At 40.7% G+C, this 19,565-nt stretch overlaps 1 protein-coding gene across 12 annotated transcripts in view; it reads left to right on the forward strand.

The window, feature by feature from the left end:
- LOC119656207 (kazrin) overlaps positions 1-19,565 on the forward strand; it is a 414,592-nt gene that overhangs the window by 244,698 nt on the left and 150,329 nt on the right. For all 12 annotated transcript variants that reach the window (XM_038062602.1, XM_038062657.1, XM_038062661.1 and 9 more), the window contains one exon: positions 17,963-17,999. The gene's annotated coding sequence lies outside the window, so the exon portion shown is untranslated. The remainder of the gene's footprint in view (positions 1-17,962; positions 18,000-19,565) is intronic.

A 19,565-nucleotide genomic window follows, 5' to 3' on the forward strand; every position in this document is an offset into this window, starting at 1 on the left:
TGGATTCCAAAAAAAGTTGGATGTTTGGGTGCCACACGAGTTGACGGAAAAAAATCTCTTGGACCGAATCAACGCTTGCAAAGCACTGCTGAAACGGAGCGAATTCGACCCATTTTTGGAGCGAATGATGACAGGTGATGAAAAGTGGATCACGTACGAGCCGGTCCAAATCATCGCCAAGTCCGGATTGACGGCCAGGAAGGTTTTGCTGTGTGTTTGGTGGGATTGGAAGGGAGTCATCCACTATGAGCTGCTCAACTATGGCCAGACCCTCAATTCGGTCCTCTACTGTAAGCACCGTTTGAAGCAGGCGATTGACCAGAAGCGGCCAGGATTGGTCAATAGGAATAGTGTTCTGTTCCACCAGGACAACGCTCCGCCTCACACATCTTTGATGACCCGCCAGAAGCTACGGGAACTCGGATGGGATGTCCTATCGCACCCACCGTATAGTTCGGACCTGGCACCAAGTGATTACCATCTCTTCCAGTCCATGCAAAACGCTCTTGGTGCTTCTAAGTTGGCCTCAAAAGAAGCTTGCGAAAACTGGCTGTCTGAGTTTTTGCAAATAAGGATGGGGGTTTTATAACATCGCAATTTGGACAGTCGGGTGAGGTCCCCAATTCAAACCTGTTCACCGTGTCGTCTCTCCAGCCTCTCGTTGATGACAGGAATGGGCCGGTGAGTCCACTGACCCTTTCCCGAGCATTCCCATCGCTCCTGTCTATCACCACTCTCAAATGTTTGATGGTCAGCTTGTAAGTGGTGATATGATACCCGATGTATGAAGGGGTGTACTTTTTTTCACCAAATATAGTCATGTGGGGTATGAATGAAAGATCTCAATAAGTACTTTCCGAAGCCGGTCTTAATTTTGACATTTGTTGGAAAGGTGGGAAGTGCGGGAGGTCGGAACGGATCATCTCTTTGACGGACCCATTCTCAGAAGCTACCCAACCGAAAATTCGGAAAAAAAATCATGAAGCTGCCACTATATAGTGCCTAGGCTCCGAAATACCCTTCAATATCGTTATACTTTCAAATAGAGTTAATAATAGTATATTACTATAATTTTTAGGAATTGGCTGCAAAATCCCCCTTAACTTCATCCTAGCACCACGAAATTTTCCAGTAATGTAGGCTATAACATTGATCCTATGATTGGTGGAAATCGCGCTATTACTAACAAAGTTATAATAGCCCAAAATTGTCACTTCTTTGAAAATTCAAGACTGATTTTCAATATCAATATCATCCACTAAATATATGCATATATAACGTGCTCCGTGCTAATGGGGTTAATACGCAGTCAAATGTCTTTATATAAGAAATACACGAAACCTTTCATACCTGAAACGTCCAACTTCCGGTTTGCTGACTTGTTTTTTGTTCATTAAAGAAACCGTCAAAAACCACCAAAATTTACAAAAAAAAAGTTTAACAAGACACCAAAAATGTACCATTTAATATTTTTTAATAATCCTAGCTTGCGTACTGTAGTATAGTCCATTAATTAAAATGCTATTTTTTTTTTGTTCTTGAAGATGAGCTCAGCGCCCCCTAGCGTGGCACCCGTTGCAAACCTTTTTTTGGGGATGGGTATTTAAGTTCCTCTGTATTTTAGTAATTAACTATGCTATCAGGCTGCAAAAATTATTACGCATACTCAAAATATTAACAAATATATGATAAAAAAATCGTATTTGTATCTTTATCCAGTTCTTCACAAAAAATTCCCAGACAAAAGCGAAAAACGGCCTTCACACGCCCCCTTAATCATTTTGAAGCCATCAGAATTTAAATGGAGAATATACGTAAAATTGAATTATTGACTTTGGCCATTGAAAAAGACGCTTCGCTTCCACTCAGCTGACATTATTTACCTAAATAGAGTGAAATCTCACCCAACATTTGGTTCAAGTTTCGTTCGAAATGTATTATACATCTGCGGTGGACGTGTTCAACGTTTTTACACTTTCTAGGAGATCTCTGATTTTCGCAACATTTGCACTATGCATCAACCCTTGAAATACATTTTCCTGCTTTGTTACTAGTACTAAGCTCCCGCCGCTACAAATTCCAACACAAATCTCAGCCACTCTGACATTGACAAATGGGTCCTTATACTCAATGGCAACAGTCAGCAAACTAAGCCATTCCACCTTGCAGCATCCTTACTGCTAAAAGCCCACAGTAAAAAATGACAAATAGCATAAAAATTCCGTGTACACAGTTTATAAAATGCACAAGACGACAAGCAACAGTTGGGGGTTATTTTCCACCAATTTATTATTCACAGTTGGTTAATAAATGGATGATATATTACCAAGGGTGGATCCTGTAATATGTTCATATCACTTCCACCTGAACAAGTCATTATTATTTCGCTGTAAGCTTGTTCTAGTCACAATGAACAACTTTTAGATGGTATTACACAGCAACAACGGAATTTGGACAATGAAGCGAAAAAATTACCCGAAATTTGAAGAAAAAGTATGCGTGCTACAAGAGTAGGCAAGGCCTTTCGATGATTTAGTACCATCATTTGGAGCGGATGTAGTAACTTTAGTCCTAACAAGTTGAACACTCATTCAAGGTTAAACGGAGGGGGATTTGTTCAAGTACTTTGCCAGACTTATCTTGTTTGGTTCCAAAATGTCGGAGAATGGGACTCTGTTTTGAATATAAATTATTCAGCCCTGAGTGTGACGGTGAATGGGTAATACACCACTGAGTCTGCTTACATATTCAAGAATGAATTCGTCAGAAAGCATGTACAACTGTTTACTCAAATTTGTGCCAAACCCAGACACATCGGCATTCGACCTCATGTCGTTGTAGGAAAACAACATAGCAAATGTTCTCTCATATATAATTCTGCTTAATTTCGGGGATTCATGTACTTCTCCTCGCAAACTCTTCATGTCATACTCTCCCCAATTGGCAGGTTCGCAAGAGAAACTTTTGAACAAAATTAACATCCAAATCTTTTGTGACCCATTAACCATGTCTAGAGCGATTATGAGTAGGCAACAACTAGATTCCAAATTCCCGCAACAACACATTAAAGCGAATATACCTGAAATGAGGGAACATTGTGTTTACCAGTGCGACGTATTGGGTCGATCAAAGTATATTGTCAGCCATCATCGAATAGTTTCAACCCTTTTGGGAATTGACGTATTGCGTTCCAAAAGGGACGAAAGTAGATCAAATGTATGTAACCTGTGGTGACCAGTGGGTTGATTAAATACAAGAATAATTTTTTTTCCAGAACAACTCAGCAATTGTTTAAAGTGATAGGAACTGAGGTTTGTGAATTTAAGAATCAAATATTCTTCACCCTCATACCAATAAATTCGTACGACGATTCGTATTCGAAACAAGTCCGGAAACCGGAAGCTGAACACTTCAGGTATGAAAGGTTTTGTATATTTCTTTTATAAAATCATTTGAATGGACATTTGTCCTATTAGTACCTAGTACGTAATGTATGTCTATATTATGTGAGAATATTCACTTTCGTGTGACATTAACATTATGTTAGTAACAGTGCGATTTTCACCAAACTTGGCAGGATCATTCTATATATTATAGCCTAAATTGCTGCTGTTGGGGGGTAATTCGAGCTTAGGTAGCATATAGTGGCCCCATTTGTTTTCAAAGTTTTTGGTTGGTTAGTTGGGAATGGGTCAGAAAAGGAATGAGACCCCCCGCACTAGCCACTTTTCCATCAAATGTCAAAACTAAGGCTTACGATTCGAAAAGTACTAACCGAGGCCTTTCATTTGATACCCCGCATGACTATATTTGGTGGAAAGTTTTGTTTTACACAAAACCTTGAGAATGAATATCTCGGTAGTGTGAGATTGCAAGTGAGATAATTTCTTCTTTTTTCTCACGAAATCGCGACCATTTGTTGCGCGCTGGGCCAGGACGTTCTTCAAGCTGTTGGCTTTATTCGTTGCCATAGCTGCCATAGTAACAGTGGTAGAATGTCGGCGTCTTATGAGAATATAGTCGATTTACGTTTTACTGCAGGAAGAGACAAGCATTTGCAGATCCATGTATTCACAAGTACAAGGTTGTGACTGTCAGAGTTGACCATGCGCTCACCACCTTCATTGCGTGCTCCAAATCCTTTTGCCTCATGGCTCTTGTGGTCGTCCGGCTTTTCACCCACATGACCATTAAGATGACAATATAGACATCGGTAGGAACGTTACAAGTCTTTGTGTTGGGAAGTTGCTAGGAGGCATCTTTTTCTGCATCAGGTCAAGCTGTCTGTGGTGCGTATGTAGTAAGGACATGAATCATGTGTTCAGCTGCTATACTAGCGAGCTTCGTCAGCCGGTCATCAAATCGTTCGACTTCTTTAATGGCATCACGAAGACCCTCCGAGATGGTAATATCATATTGAGCATGTGGACTACCAAAATAGAGAGCTGCACTCAGGTTGTATGTCGCAGCTTTTGGCACCAGACCATCGGGTTTCTTGTAAAGTGCAAATATCACTGTGCCTTGTGTGTTGGCTCTGTCTTCCCAGTGAGGGTACCAATGTTGTAATGCTAATCATATCGGAGCATTATATTAATAATATAATAATCGTTGGCGCAGCAATCAATGGATCAGGGCCTTGAAATATATTAGAGTACTTCATTCAAGACCGCAACGGTACACTGCAGTATACTGTAGGAGGCAATGTGGTCAGCATTGCGCTCGCCCGAGATTATTAGTCTGATTTGACTCAGGTACTGATTCACAGATGAGTCGACTGGCGAGATTTGAACCGCGACCTTCCGTACGACAGCCTTGTGCTCTAACCATTCGGCTATCCGGACACCGAAGCATTGGATGGCATTATTATGATACACAGACCACCATTGTTTCTTCATTCGCTTGCGTCGGGTTGGTGGGAAGAATCATTTTATTGATGAGCATATACAAACTATGAAATCCCATGCAAAACATGCTTTTATGTGGAGTTTAAGCACGGTCCTCATATGAAAAGGGTAGTTCAATTTTTTTCTCCGAACATAGGCTTCTTCGATGGTATGGTCATGTAATTCGTGCTAACGAGAATTCACTTGCGAAGATTGATCTGAAAACCGAAGTCGATGATAAACGACCAAAAGGCAGGCCGAAACAACTGTGGTTGATACGCTGGATGGGGAGTTAAAAGCTTCGAGATTGCACACAGATCAGGCATCCGATTGAGCTAAATAGCGGAACCAATCACGATGAGCCTGCCCCGCTTGCGAACGGGACAAAGGCTGAAGGAAAAGAAAAGAAGAAGACAACGTCCGCGAGCTTAACAAATGTGTGTGTGATGTTTATTTTGATAGAGTGCGAACTTCGGAACAACTTTCTCTAAACGCGATTCCCTCGAAACTTCGTTTTAAAGGTTTCGTGCAAAATGAAACCTTATTAGGATCGATCTGTCTTTCTGTCTGTCTGTCTGTCACATTCGATTCATGTGAACATGAGAACATGTGGTTTCCGAATACCTTTACATATTGCAAGCGGTGCCATTTTGTGTTAAGTTAAGGGAGGCAACCCATACTAATATATAGGGCCATGTGGTGCATCAAATGAAAGAGCTTCATGAGTACTTTTCGAAACTGTTCAGACTGGTTGACATGATTAAGAACGACCTATTGGACTGAATTAACTCAAATTTTGAGGGATAGTTGTACACATTTATAATTATAGTTTAGTGTGATATTGTTATTTAGTAGTATTTAGTTTCCATTTACATAGAAAAGACACTTTGTGCAAACGTAACTTTGTCATTAATAGTACGATTTTGATCAAGCATATTACTGCAAATTTTTATAGCTCTAAGATAAACTGAAGGGGAGTTTCTAGTCAATTTCCCAAAAACATAGTAACACATTATTATTAACTTAATTTGCGAAAATGTGGATATGGTCGAAATTTTGAGGCTTGGACATCGAATATCAGTGTCTCCATGATTTTTTCAGATTTTTCGGTTGGGTAAATCCGTTAAAGAAATCATCGCTTTCGACGCCCGCACTCTCCACCTTTCCAACAAATGTCAAAACTAAGTCTGGCTTTGAAAAAAAAATAATGGAGACTTTCATTTGATACCCAACATGACTATATTTGGCGAAAAAAAATTACACCCCCCTTCAACTCAAGGTAGAAAGATGTCATTTACCGCGTATGTGGCTGCTCACAGTTCCCACCTTTTCACCGTGAATTGGTATAGCGGTTTCTGAGAAAAATGTGTGTGACAGATAGACAGATTGACTGGCATTCAACCCAATTTTGCAAATAAAAATTTAGACAAGGATTTGCGTATTGCTTATATAAGCATATTTGAATGATAATTTGCCCCATTTGCACTTAGCCCGTAATGTTGTTTTGCAATTATCAGACCATTCACTTTAGTATGGCACTGCCATCCAACGTCTTAGAATGTAAGAAATTGGCACAAGAGTGGCAACTTTGACCTATGATAACTCTGCTAGTAATAGTGCGATTTCTACCAAACTTGGTATTATCATGCTCTATTATATAGCCTATATTACTCTATATATGGGCTATATTACTGGGGAAATTGGTAATTCTAGAATAAACATAAGGTAGGTTCCCAGGCAATTTCTAAACACTATACTTATAATAAATAAAGTAACATACTATTATTGACTTTATTCAAACAAGTATCGGTATGGAGAGTATTTTGAGAGCTACCATGTGCATGGGCCACTATATTTTTTTTTTAGTTTAGTTGGGCTGGGTAGTTTCGGAGAATGGTCATTGAAATAACTGGCTCTTTTCAGACCCCGTACTCCTCCCTTTTGAAACTAATGTCAAAACTAATATCAACTTAGTAAAGTACTAATCCAGAATTTTCAATTGGTATCCCACATAACTATACTAGGTGTAAAAAAAAAAATTACATCCCCTTTTTGCATGTGTAGAGACCTGCCCTTAAACTCAAGGTGAAACTATATTACTCGCTGCATGCAATAGGATTCACAGGTCCCACGTTGCTACGAAATTTCATATCAATAGAAATGGCCGTTTCTGAGCTATAAAGTGTGACAGACAGATGGACGGACGGACGGACAGAGAGAAAGATAATTTACATATTTCCTTCGAGACGAAAAAGAAAAAGCAAAGCCCTACAAACGGCGTAGGGATACTAATAGAGAATCACCAGAGCGGACTCCAAAGCGCAAAGGGGGTAAAACACAACAGGTGCAATCAGCAAACTTACCTTGTGAAAGTCTACCGAACTATCAGGAGACACACGTCAGTGACTATACTGCAAAAGAGGTTGCGGCCAAATGCGCTGATTGCAAAGTCAGTAAGTGAGGTGACATATGGAGAAATCTTGCGAAAAGTGAAGGCAGACAGTTCCCTCCTGGACCTGGATAGACACGTGAACCAGATAAGAGGCACGCAGGCGATTGCTTCTTGAACTAAAGCCTGGGGAAAGTAAGTCCGTCGATCTACATAAGAAGATCCAGTCGTCACTGTGCAAAGCAGCGGAGGTAAAGGTGAGCTCAGTACTCAATGCAAATTGAATGCAAGGACCTAGATGAGACTACCACAAAAGCAGAGATCTGCAAGGCCTTAAAGAATCAACTTGGACTAGATTCGATCCTTAAATCCAGTATGATAAGGCTCCGTAATTCCTATAGTGGTACACAGACGGCCTTAATTGCCTTACCATTCGAAGCAGTGCAACGGCTACTGTTTTTGACAAAATCCGCGTCGGCTGGGTCAGCTGTCGACTGCGAGAACCGATATCATCAAAGCGGTGTTTCAAATGCCTGGAATTTGGACACATTTCGAGAAACTATTCAAACAATTACGATAGATCTAAGTTGTGCCGAAGATGGAAAGGAGAAGGGCATATTGCCAAAAATGTAATAGGAATCCCAAATTCCCCCAGGAGGGTAACACCGACGATATCACAGGCAGTTACAGATGTGCGGCATTTAAGAAGGCAATTTCAGCTTTTTGTAAATGAAGTTCCTACAGCTGCATTTAAACCATTGCCAGGCAGCTAAGAAACTACTATTTCAAAGTGTGCTTGAAAATGAAATTGACGTTGCCGTTATATGCGAATATTACAAACTTCCGAAACAAGCCGCCACAACCCAATAATAATAGCTGGCGATTTTAATGCTTGGGTCAAATTTAGGGGTAATCCCGAAACAAATGTAAGAGGCCGCACATTGCTCGAAGTATTTTCACGTCTGATTAGGAATATACGCACAGTGACTATCAGGCTACCATCTTCCAGCTGGAGCGTAGAACAGGAGCAGAACGTATCAAGAAAACTGCAGCAGCGGGTTGGATATCCAAGAAACTTGACTAGGAAATTTTCGAGGAAAAACTTCTGCAGGAAGCGATGCCGGTGGGAAATGCAGAAGAAAAGGTGACGCAGGTTCTAGCAAGAATACAAAAAGCGTGTGACGCTTCCATGTCCCACCGCACTGTACTCAAGAAACGAATGCCCAAATCGAAGAACTTCGGAAAGTTTGCCTTAAAGCCAGTAGACAAACCAGCCTAAGTCTGAAGAGCTGCCCAACCGATATAAGAAGGTGAGGAAAGAACTGCAAGCAGCCATCTCTGAAAGTAAAACTCAACACTTCAAGAGGTTATGCAAGGGAGCGGACTTCGACCCACGGGGAGCATACAAGACAATCATGTCATCAATCAAAGGTTAGCGCTCACCACCGATCACCAACCCTAATTTGCTGGGGGATATCATTAGTACTCTCTTCCCACAAGTTTCAAGCGAACCGGGCCTACCCAGTGTCCAGAGACTAACAACTGAAAAAGTCCTGGGAGACACGAAGAAGAAAGTCCCAGGTTCCGAATAAAGCATTGACAGTGGCCATCAAAATAGTTTCAAGGTGGTTCGCTGTAACATTAACGACGTGCATCAAAGATGGGATTTTCTTGGAAAAGTTGAGGAAGTAGAAACTTGTGCTAATCCCGAAGTCAAATAAACTTTGGGTGGTCCTTCGTCTTATAGGTATATATGCCTGTTAAACGGCATCGGCAAACTTTTCGAAGAGGTTATCTTCAATATGCTTGAACAAATTACAAAGAAGGAGGGTGGTCTCTCAGACAGGCGGTTCGGATTCCGAAAGGCAAGATCTACTGTCAATGCGATCAGCACAGTCACGCAAATTGTAGAAAAATCAATGGAGGACAATAAACCTTGCGCGGCAGTTACTCTCGAAGTGAAAAATACCTTCAATACGGCAAAATGGAACAAAACAATTGTGGCCTTAACCAAATTGGTGCGCAGGCATGGAATTTCCCCGGGAGGCTATTGTCTTATCACAAGAAAGATGTAGAACAACCTGCGGGGTTCCTTAAGGATCAGTCCTCGGTCCTCCCTTATAGATAATAATATATGACGGAATTTTAAAATTGCAGCTGCCCCCAGGAGTGGCTTCGCAGACACTATTGGAGTGACTATCGTGGCACAAGATATTGATGAAATTGAAGTAAACAAGGTAATTTTTGAAATCAGATCTTGGCTAGAGAAAGTTGGTCTAACGCTCTCAAAGCATAAAACCGAGGTAGTTTTGATCATCAAGCGAAAAAAGGAAACGTCGATAAAGATCAGGATTCGCGAACACATCATACAGACGCAACCAGTGCTTAAATACCTAGGAGGAATGGTTCACCAAAGACTGAAATTCAAAACGCATTTTGAAAATTTAGCAACGTGCTTACATTGTTGGCAAGAATGTTACCAGATGCAGGTAACCATAGGCAAAGCAGTTGGCTAATTATCTCGAAAGTTGTCCGCTCTACCTTGCTTTATACTCTATTCTGGTAAATTTTTTGAATTGAAGTGACAAAAAGATGGCATGATTCAGCTAAGGATGCTGGACACACAAAATTATTATAAAACTCCAAACTCACTTTCTAAGCGGACTCTGACGTGCATATCTTTATCGCTTCGGACGTGATGACGTATTTCCCGACATGCGTGATGATTCCCGAGGATGCGGAGCAGGTTGCTTTTAACTGCCCGCGGTATGCCGCACACAGAGTAGAGGCGAAAATTGGGTGTGCCCGGTTGGCGCAAAACCGGGGTGTTTGAAGTTCCTTATTAAGGCAGGCCCAGACCGGATACCGGTTGTTACGCCGTTGATAATGATATTCGAGCTAAAAAATAAAGTTGTATAATTTGTTTTCTGTCAGAAAAGAATATAATGTAAATGTCAGTATTCTATTATGGTGAAAACTGAGACATAATCAAATGGATCTATCATGCAGCCGAATAAGGTCGAGTCATTTAATTAGATTCACCGATCCTCTTGGGGAGAAGCTTCATTGAAGTGGAGTAGAGAGCTATTCAAATCACCATATAACTTATCATTGTTTTGGTTTGCTTTCCCGATATTCCGATATTTCACTCCGACTTAAATGTCTAGGCCAAACATAACTAGTTAGTTGTCATCAGCGGGAATTACATGACCGTACAATTCAAGACCCTCTCATGCAAATTCTCCTACCAGAACTCGGGGAAAACAGAGGGCAACAGGAGGATTGAAAATTAATCTTTTTTTTATTCATACTACATGTACATACTTCTATTACGTGAACACTTTTTTCCTCAAACTTCCAAAGATTTTGCGAGAAGTTACTCCCTATTTTCCCTATATTCAACAAACTTCCATTCTCGCCAAAAGTGAAGAATAAGAAGCCAGATCAAATACAATTTCCTTCGGGGTGGCTACATGCAGTGCGAGTAAATACTTATTTCAAACTCAGCATACCAAGTGGCGTCATGCTTATTGGCTCAGCAATTCGAAACGTTTACGAGTACTTCTTATTGAAGTTTGTTTACAATGTACTATCGTGTTTTTCGCTGTGCAGGATATAGACATAGCTGGATTTATGTGAAGTACAAATAGACGTGATTTGAATATTCAAAATTTATTTTCTAATTTCTGCAACACATTTTACATAAATTTTGTATGTGCGTGAAAAAGGTTGAGAGGAACCTATGAAACCTTAGAACCTTTGCGGATGTTAAATGTTTAAGGGGACAATAACTTTCGACGAAGCGGATGGTGTTAGGAATTTATTCCGCCATAGGAAAAGTTGGATCCATGGGCACCCACAATGAAAAACGTGCCTTAGCAAATGTAGAAACATTTACTTCTATTCAATTTGTGACAGTGTACGTGAAATATTTGGTTTTCAGTCGCATAAACTTACTACCCCATCTCACTCCATCCATTTTAAAATATTATTGTCGCATCAAAAACATAAATAATATAATATCTACATATGTACCGTAGTTACCTACAGATTTCGTTAATTTGGAAGGGGGTATGATAATAATATATTTATCTCTCGATGAAATTAGGATTGATCATGTAAGATATGTGGTGCTTGAAAAGGGCCAACAAATATCACCAGTATGCGTACACGGGAACAGACCTAACGACAGTTCAACTTAAACCCAGAGTCATGACCGCTATGTACCGAAATAATTTGAATTTCCAGCTTCCAACTGTGTGCGAAACAAGACCTTATTAGAATCGCGACGGTGTCTGTCTGTCCGTCTGTCACACCCGATTTATTCGGAAACGGCTTGACCAATTGTCGAAAAAGGTAAGATTGTATGGTCTGCTGTTCCCTTTACATGCAGCAAGTGATGCCATTTTTTGTGAATTTCGTGCATTATACAACCTGTAAGACGTCATCATCACATATCAATTTGTCAATACCACAGCGAAATGAGTTCTTATTAATGGGGTCGCGAAGAATTATTTAGTTTTAGTTTTTTTGTCATTTGTATATGAATATCAATTACTCCAAACAGCCATATGTGTATGTAGGTATATAGTATATGCGTACTAATGAAGTTTGCGGAAGTTTAAGGTGGGGTTAATATCCGAAAACACAAATTTTTCCGAAAACAAAAATTTTTATTATATCAAAACTTAAACTAAACAGGGAACATACACAGAAGGTGCTTACTGGCTAAAAGTAACCTAAGACTTAACAGTATATCTTAATCTACGTCATAAACTAAATGATGGAGTAATTAGACTAGACTGAAAAAGGAAATTTAATAATACATAAACGAAAAATAGATAGAAAAACCCCTAATTACCTAAAGGTAAATTTAAAACTAGAGATTATATCTAATGAACCGCACGTCTAGACGCCGGGAAATTTCGGAGTGGAAAAGGAATATTTTTATTTACCAAATGACATGACAAAGGATAATAATTGCATCCGCTCCCAAATGTCTTTGGAGGCAGACGGTGCCGGAATGAATGTGTTGAGCTGGCGCCCGAGGTCGGCCAGGCTGCAATTAAATAGCTCCTGGGCTTTATTGTCTAATGTGTGGAACGTCGTCGGTGAGGCGGCAGTGGTTGACGACAATTTGTTATGATTTCCGCGAGCGGCTTGGGCGCACGATACGTCCGCGTTGATCTGGGTTAAAGCTAGGACGGGACTGTGCTGATTTTCTGAAGTTCTGAAATGTCCCGCAGTTGAGATAATTTGCAGGATGCTCGTTTGATCCGCAGTTGATGCAGCTAGGCTTCTCTTCCGTGTTTTTGGCACATTTGCCGGGTGCATGTGTGTCGACACATTTTACACATCGGTATGGCATGAAGCATTTGGCTGCAGTGTGGCCGAGGCGCTGGTAGTTCTTACACTGCAGTGTACGCTTGTTGCGTACTGCTTCGAAACGTACTACTGTGTGCAGTGGTGTTTTGGTCTTCGCGAGTTTCGCGGCGTTAAACCCGGGTTGAAAAGAGACCAGCCAGGGGTTGAGATTCCTCTTCTCCTGGATGGAGCGTTGGGTCTCGTACTGGTGGACGTCGGTGGCTTCTGAGAGGCCTGCTTGGGCGAGGGCGCTCATCACATCCGTCCTCGGGTGGAAGCTGTGGAGACCACGGAGGATCATATTCACAGGCTTCTCGCACTTCGGCGTGCACGAATAGAACCTCTTGGCGTTCGTCGACAAGAAGTGTTTGGTGTCGTCAAACTCTTTGATGGAGTTGACGAGCACTTTGGTGCATTTTACACCCTGCGGGGCTCTGAGGCGGTTTTTTTCTTCTTATTCAGGGACTGAGTCCAATGACGCTTCGGACAGCGCTTCGTCCGGTAATGGAGCGGGTGCTGCGCCTCGTTTCTGGCGCTTGACCTTCACCCATTCGGCCATGGTGAAAGTTAGGACGTTGAGATGCCTGTGGAAACAGAAAGACAAATTAATAGTTTAGCCAAGGCGGCCTAGATTGTTCGTAGAGCGGAAAGTCTCCAGGCCGAGGAGATACAGTACTGGCTATGTGAATGCCGACCGAGATGACTGGCCGGCCTTGATGTGAAGGAATATGTTTGATTTGTAGCTATATACGGATAGAAAAATATACTTTGAGGTTTCTTACATAAGATGAACACAAAACCTTTATACCCGAAACGCAAGCTAACGGTATTTCGACCTGTTTTGTGGTAGAATTGCTTATATAAACGGTGTTAATAATCAAAAGAAAAAAACTTATTTATAATGAAAAGTATCCGCTTGCCAGCTTAGGCAGTGCTCAAATTGTTGATAAAGTGAAAGTGGTGTGCTGTTTTCGTACACAAGAAGTCGAAAAATTTGTTGAAAATTAATGTCAATAATAGCTGAGCTGTGAATTGAATTGAAGTCATGTTCGGCGCGAGGATTTTGCGGAGCTATACTTGGTGCTGGTAAATATCGGGAACTCCCATTTTTGAGGGGCAAGTTCGGGCTCAGTAGTCGATTTGACATACTTGAGTTCTACATTAGCGAAGAAAATGGCCTGGTTTATCAGTGATATGCACTCATAGCCACTATCAGATAACTTTTCTCCAGATCCGGATGCGGACTTGGAAATCAGACCTGATCTGTGAAAACATTAAAGCTTCTGCCTTCGTTGGGATGCTATTGGAGGCTGTGATTTCGATAGATTAGTATCAGATTCAGAGGGCCATGCAAAGGGCGCTCTTCTATCCACAAAAGAAATCGTGAGAAGTATAAACAGAAATTGGATACCTCCACGATACCCACAGTAACTAAGGAGAAATTTGCGGAGATTTGACAGAGAATCGTTGATAAGGAAGCTGTTGGTTTGGATGCCGTCCCCAATAGAGCGATGTGGTAAAAGGACCTTTCCCCTATGGAAGAGACAGAAACTATGTAGTTATACTATCGAAACCCAACAAAGAACCGTTAGATCCATAATCATACTATCCAATTTGCTTTATAGGCATGACAGGAGAGATGCTGGAAAGGGTTACTTATAATGGAGCCCTCTCATTCATAGAATATAAGGATGGCCTTTTTTTCGTCAAGCCCCTTCATTGATCGGGTCCATAGATATGGTTTGGAAACTGGTGGTGACGATGGACATAAAAAATGATTTCAATTCAGTCAAGCGGAAATTGATAAAAAGCCCATCGCCTACAATGAGTGTCGCTACTTACTTAACTAGCCTATTCGAAACTTACCTCTCGTATGATTGAGAGTGTAAACAGCACACCGCCACGGCATGAGTAAAACACATCTCAATGTTGTATCTTCTCCTGTGGAAGTACTGTATAATGGAAGCTTAGTCATTCCCGTACCGAAGAAGGTTATAATAAAAGGTTTTCCGGAAGGTTTGGTTGTTGTCATCTCTTGAAGAAACCTAATGTTGTTGAAATGTTCGCTAATAACAGTATAAGCGTCCTAAAAATGTGAGTAGACATGATCGATCTTGATCTAGTGAAACAAAAGACGAAGCCGGTCTTAATGACGAGTACCAACTGTAGGAAAATAAATACGGTTAGCATTTGGGTTGGTAGCCACTCTAATGGGTGAGTGATCAAGTGACGGTGATGATTAACGCTTAAATTTCAAGGAATACACAAAAGAAACTTGTGAGAAAACGGCGCTAGTTCGGATAATGCCAAAGGTTGGTGATGCAGCGTCGGATTACTTGTGGCCAGAATGGCTCCCGCTTTACTATTATACACAACACCGGTCTGGGGTGAAGCATGTGAGAGCAATTGATTGGTATTCGGGAAGCGATGTACGCTGTCTGTATAAGAAAAGATGAATCAATCTATCTAATGAATAATCTAACACAAAAATGAATCAATCTATCTAGAAATGATAATAAAAGGCGAGAGGCACTAGCGACTACTTTAAGAATATCATAGGAAAAAGTGAAATTATCGAAGGTTGACAATATGGTTGCCATTTACTTGGTAGAGTATATCGCGTCAGCCACACCTACGCGCCATCGTCCGTGGTTCGCTAAAATGCGCCTTAGCTCCCCCGGGACTTCCCGAGATGTCCGTACTCCCGCCCTACTCTTCTGTGGCAAGTGTCCTTGGGACGCCACAATCTGCGGCCCGCTTGCGAAAGTGGATTCTACTGCATGGTCTTGCTAGCATTGCAATCGCCGTCCCTTTGTGGTCTTTATGGCGTTTATAATAGTATCAGGCCAGCGTCTGTGCAAATCCCATATAGAATGTATTCCAGAATTTTTTTTAGTTATTATCTTCGCGACGGCAAAACCGTTGACGTTAACAATCATCCGCTTCTCCTATTCTTTGGGGAAGTTTTCGGATTTCTTGGTTTTGCGTATATGGGGAAGTAGGAGATCTGCAGAAACTGTACAAGCTTAGTGACTTTACTCCATTTGAATGCATTGATGGCTAAAATGATTCTGAAATTTTTGTGATCTGTAACAGCTTCTATTTCCTAGCACAATAATGGATTCCCTTTAGTCACCGCGCATAGCACGTTGAACTTCCCGACATTTCGCACGGTATCAGAGCTTCACCGCATCAGGCTCGTCATAATTCGGGGCAATCAATATAGCCTTCCATTCATCCATCCGATTCCGCGGTCAAATTCTGTGTTTTTTTACTGCCCAGCTCTTATCGATACTCTAAGGAAAGCTGTTCAAGATATGTGTCGTTTGAGCAGCAAGAGAGTTCTGTCACCGCCAAGCGGCATCTAGATCATAAATGCGGTCGATCTTGAACTTGGTCTCTTATAGCTCTCCAACTCTGTGAGAAGTGACGGACGAAACAAGCAAGCTAATGCAATCAACTGCTCTTTTTACGCACTTCAGCAAGACATCTCCATCGCAAAATAGCCGATCGTAAAGTGGCCGATCTGATTGCTTATACGGTGTCGGTTAATTGAAACAAACTAGCATCGAACAATGTGCCACCAATGACGAGGCGGTGAAAGTTTCAGAAATCCATAAACCTTTCACAATTATCGGTGCGGTCGCAAGGCCCTGCTTCGTGTCGGTTAGTACATAGCACTCTACAATTGTGATGCTTCTTAACCTGGACTGGAATCTTGTAAACAAAATCCTGTTAGGAACCGGCTCCCAGGTGATGAGAGCGTCTTGCGGTAGCCGTTAAAACCAATCCCACTTCAGATTCATGTCTGTTACTACTTGATTTTCAGGTGTACGAAAGCACATTGTCGCAAGAGTGGTAGGAGTACTCCTTCCTTCGCTTAGGCCAAAAATGATGATCGAGTTAGAGAAAGCGAGCTTTCTAGGAACTCCCCATACCACTGCCGAAGAGCGTGCGCATATTTCAGAAACTAAGGTCAGACCTGAGGCGTTATTAAACTTTCAGCAGCAGTAAAATTTCGAAATTTGCAGGTTGTTAGCCCACAAATAGTGGTGTACAGTTTTTTTACTGAGAATGATTGTGTGGAATATCAAACTGTGTCAATCGAGAACTAGGCTGATTTTCAATGTCGGCTGGGAGTTACATGTGAATTTGCTTTGTCCTTATTACATTACCAATATTGAAACAGTGAACAGTGAAAGATTAGTTGATTGCTGAAGTTAAGTGCTCTTAGGAATGGTGAAATATTGAGCGCTTTTTGCCGCATTTACGTCTTATCATAAAATAGATTCAGCCGACGGAGAATACATAACATAGAGATGCCTAACTAAAACAATCACCACATACCCTACGCGTAGAAGTACATACATTTCACTGTTAGATTAAGGCTAAAGAAACATAAATATTTTAGGGTGGTGAGTGTAGTATTACAAAAAAGATATCACTTTAAAGTGTGATATCACATCACCATCACCGACTGCGATTCGAACATGACAACATTACCAATGATGTTGTAATATATGTATAGTATTAAGTCGCGGCGACAATTTTCGATGCCCGACGTAGAGTATGGTTCTAGCTTTTGGTTGGCTTTGAGCTAATCTCAGGCTGGCTTTTAAGCTGGTTTCGGGCAGGCTTTGGGCTAAAAAATAACTTCGGCCGCATGTAAATATGGGGATGCAGATTCTTGCTTTAAGTAATTGGTTTGAAATGTTTTGGCTTGGAATGAATGTTGGCTACTGGTTGTGTCCTTGGTCTACGTAATATTTTCCAATACAAGCGGCCGAGGTGACTATCGGGTACTGATACCGACTATCGGTTGCGAATTTGTTCTCTAGGCTATCTTTGATGTGAAAAGGTGATTTCGGTTTTGTTCAGTGATAACCACACTTTAATTTTCTCAAGCAAAGATAAGTTTTAAGTGAAGCAATGCTCGTTCGCAAAGGTCATGATTACCTTTTCTTTGCATGTGGAAATATTGTACTACTATTACTTACATCTACTACTATTATCTTACATTCTTATGGGATCTTTTGTTTTTTTTTTCTTCTCTAGCATGAAAGATTCACTTATTCTTCATTGATACTGATTTGGCGTTGTCGTATACTTTACGTTATGAATGTAATAAATGCAGTCCAAATTATTCTAGTAATGGGTAATATTTGGTACTAAGGGCTGCCGAGTGTTAATATTTGATGTTGATAATATAACATCATATGTATGGTTAGAGGAATCAGAGATGATGCTACTGATATTACTTTGTAATCACTTTTTTCAAAAAATGATATGATATCATGTTTCTTTAACGAGTCTTTTCATTTTTCAGGTGCTCAGCCACTATTAAAAAAAGCATATAAAATTTGGTAAGCCATGCTTTCGTGCAACAGTAATAAAGTTTTTTTTCTATTTTATCCTCATTAACACAGCAAATTATTAAATGAAAAAAATTGTTGATTTATGGATTGGTAATCAACATGTGTGAAAAAATTTTTTTCTTTATTTTCCATAATTCTTGATTTTTAAGAACACTGGGTTTTCTATGATCTGCAGATATCACACTATTTCAAATTTAGGCACCAAGTAACCAATAGGAAAAAGACGTCTTTCACATTCGATAGTTTGCGATGGTCAAAATGATATGTATGCAGCATATGCAGCTATTGTCATAATTAGATTCGTTGACAATTACAAATTACTTCATAAGTTAAGCCGCCATCACAGTTTCTTTGCTTTTGTATATATGTAATATACGCGGAAGAGTTTCATTTCATTTAATGACAACATTTCATAGAAGCTGATGTTATTTATTCTGATATTTGCAACTGTATTAGTATAAAATAAGGAATGTTATCATACAAACATTGACAGGACCCGACAGTTAAATATTTCTGCTTAATTTATTGTATATCTTGGATTCTCATCTTAGGTACGAAGGGCAATCATACCACAGCTTGAATTACGCATAGTGGCGTCACCAATACCTATACCATACTTACTTTAGGAACTTAATTAAGAGAATGTTCATTATATTCACCCACATCCAGTGATGATTTTTCCCTAAGGCGAGGTAATCGAGATTACCAGAAAATATCTTCTCATTTATAGCTGGTACCGAAGAATCTTATGTATAGTACTATATGTACTTATATTATACTTATGTATAGTACTACTATAGTATATTGGAAGCAATTAAATACATATATTTATCAGTTTTGGTCTTTGCTCTCATAAAAATCTTATCCCTTCATCCCCCGCCGTCGGACAAAATCAATATAAAAGAGTTGTCCTCTAGAATAGGGCGTTTGATTAGCCACTGTCCGTTCTATCGTTCTTTATCTCTCACTTTTCTGGGAATTTTAAAGTTATCGGAAGTAAACGAACAGCAAAATTGAAATCCGGACAGTGCCAAAAAATCGTAATGACATTAAAAACTAAACAAGTCGGGAAACCGGAAGCTGGGATGGAAATTATGAAATTTAGAGGGTTAATTGGGAAAGCTGTGTCCAGATAACTGAGTGGTTAGAGCACAAAGCTGTCGTACGGAAGGTTGCGGTTCAAATCCCACTGGTGGCAGTGGAATTTGTATCGTGATTTCACGTCGGATACCAGTCCACCCAGCTGTGAATGAGTACCTTAGTCAAATCAGGGTAATAACCTCGTGCGAGCGCAATGCTGGCCACATTGCCTCCTATCATCATCATCAACGGCGCAACAACCGGTATCCGGTCTAAGCCTGCCTTAATAAGGAACTCCAGACATCCCGGTTTTGCGCCGAGGTCCACCAATTCGATATCCCTAAAAGCTGTCTGGCGTCCTGACCCACGCCATCGCTCCATCTTAGGCAGGGTCTGCCTCGTCTTCTTTTTGTACCATAGATATTGCCCTTATAGACTTTCCGGGCGGGATCATCCTCATCCATACGGATTAAG

Source organism: Hermetia illucens, chromosome 1, assembly GCF_905115235.1.
Source record: "Hermetia illucens chromosome 1, iHerIll2.2.curated.20191125, whole genome shotgun sequence".
In the NCBI taxonomy this organism is placed as follows: Eukaryota; Metazoa; Arthropoda; class Insecta; order Diptera; family Stratiomyidae; genus Hermetia; species Hermetia illucens.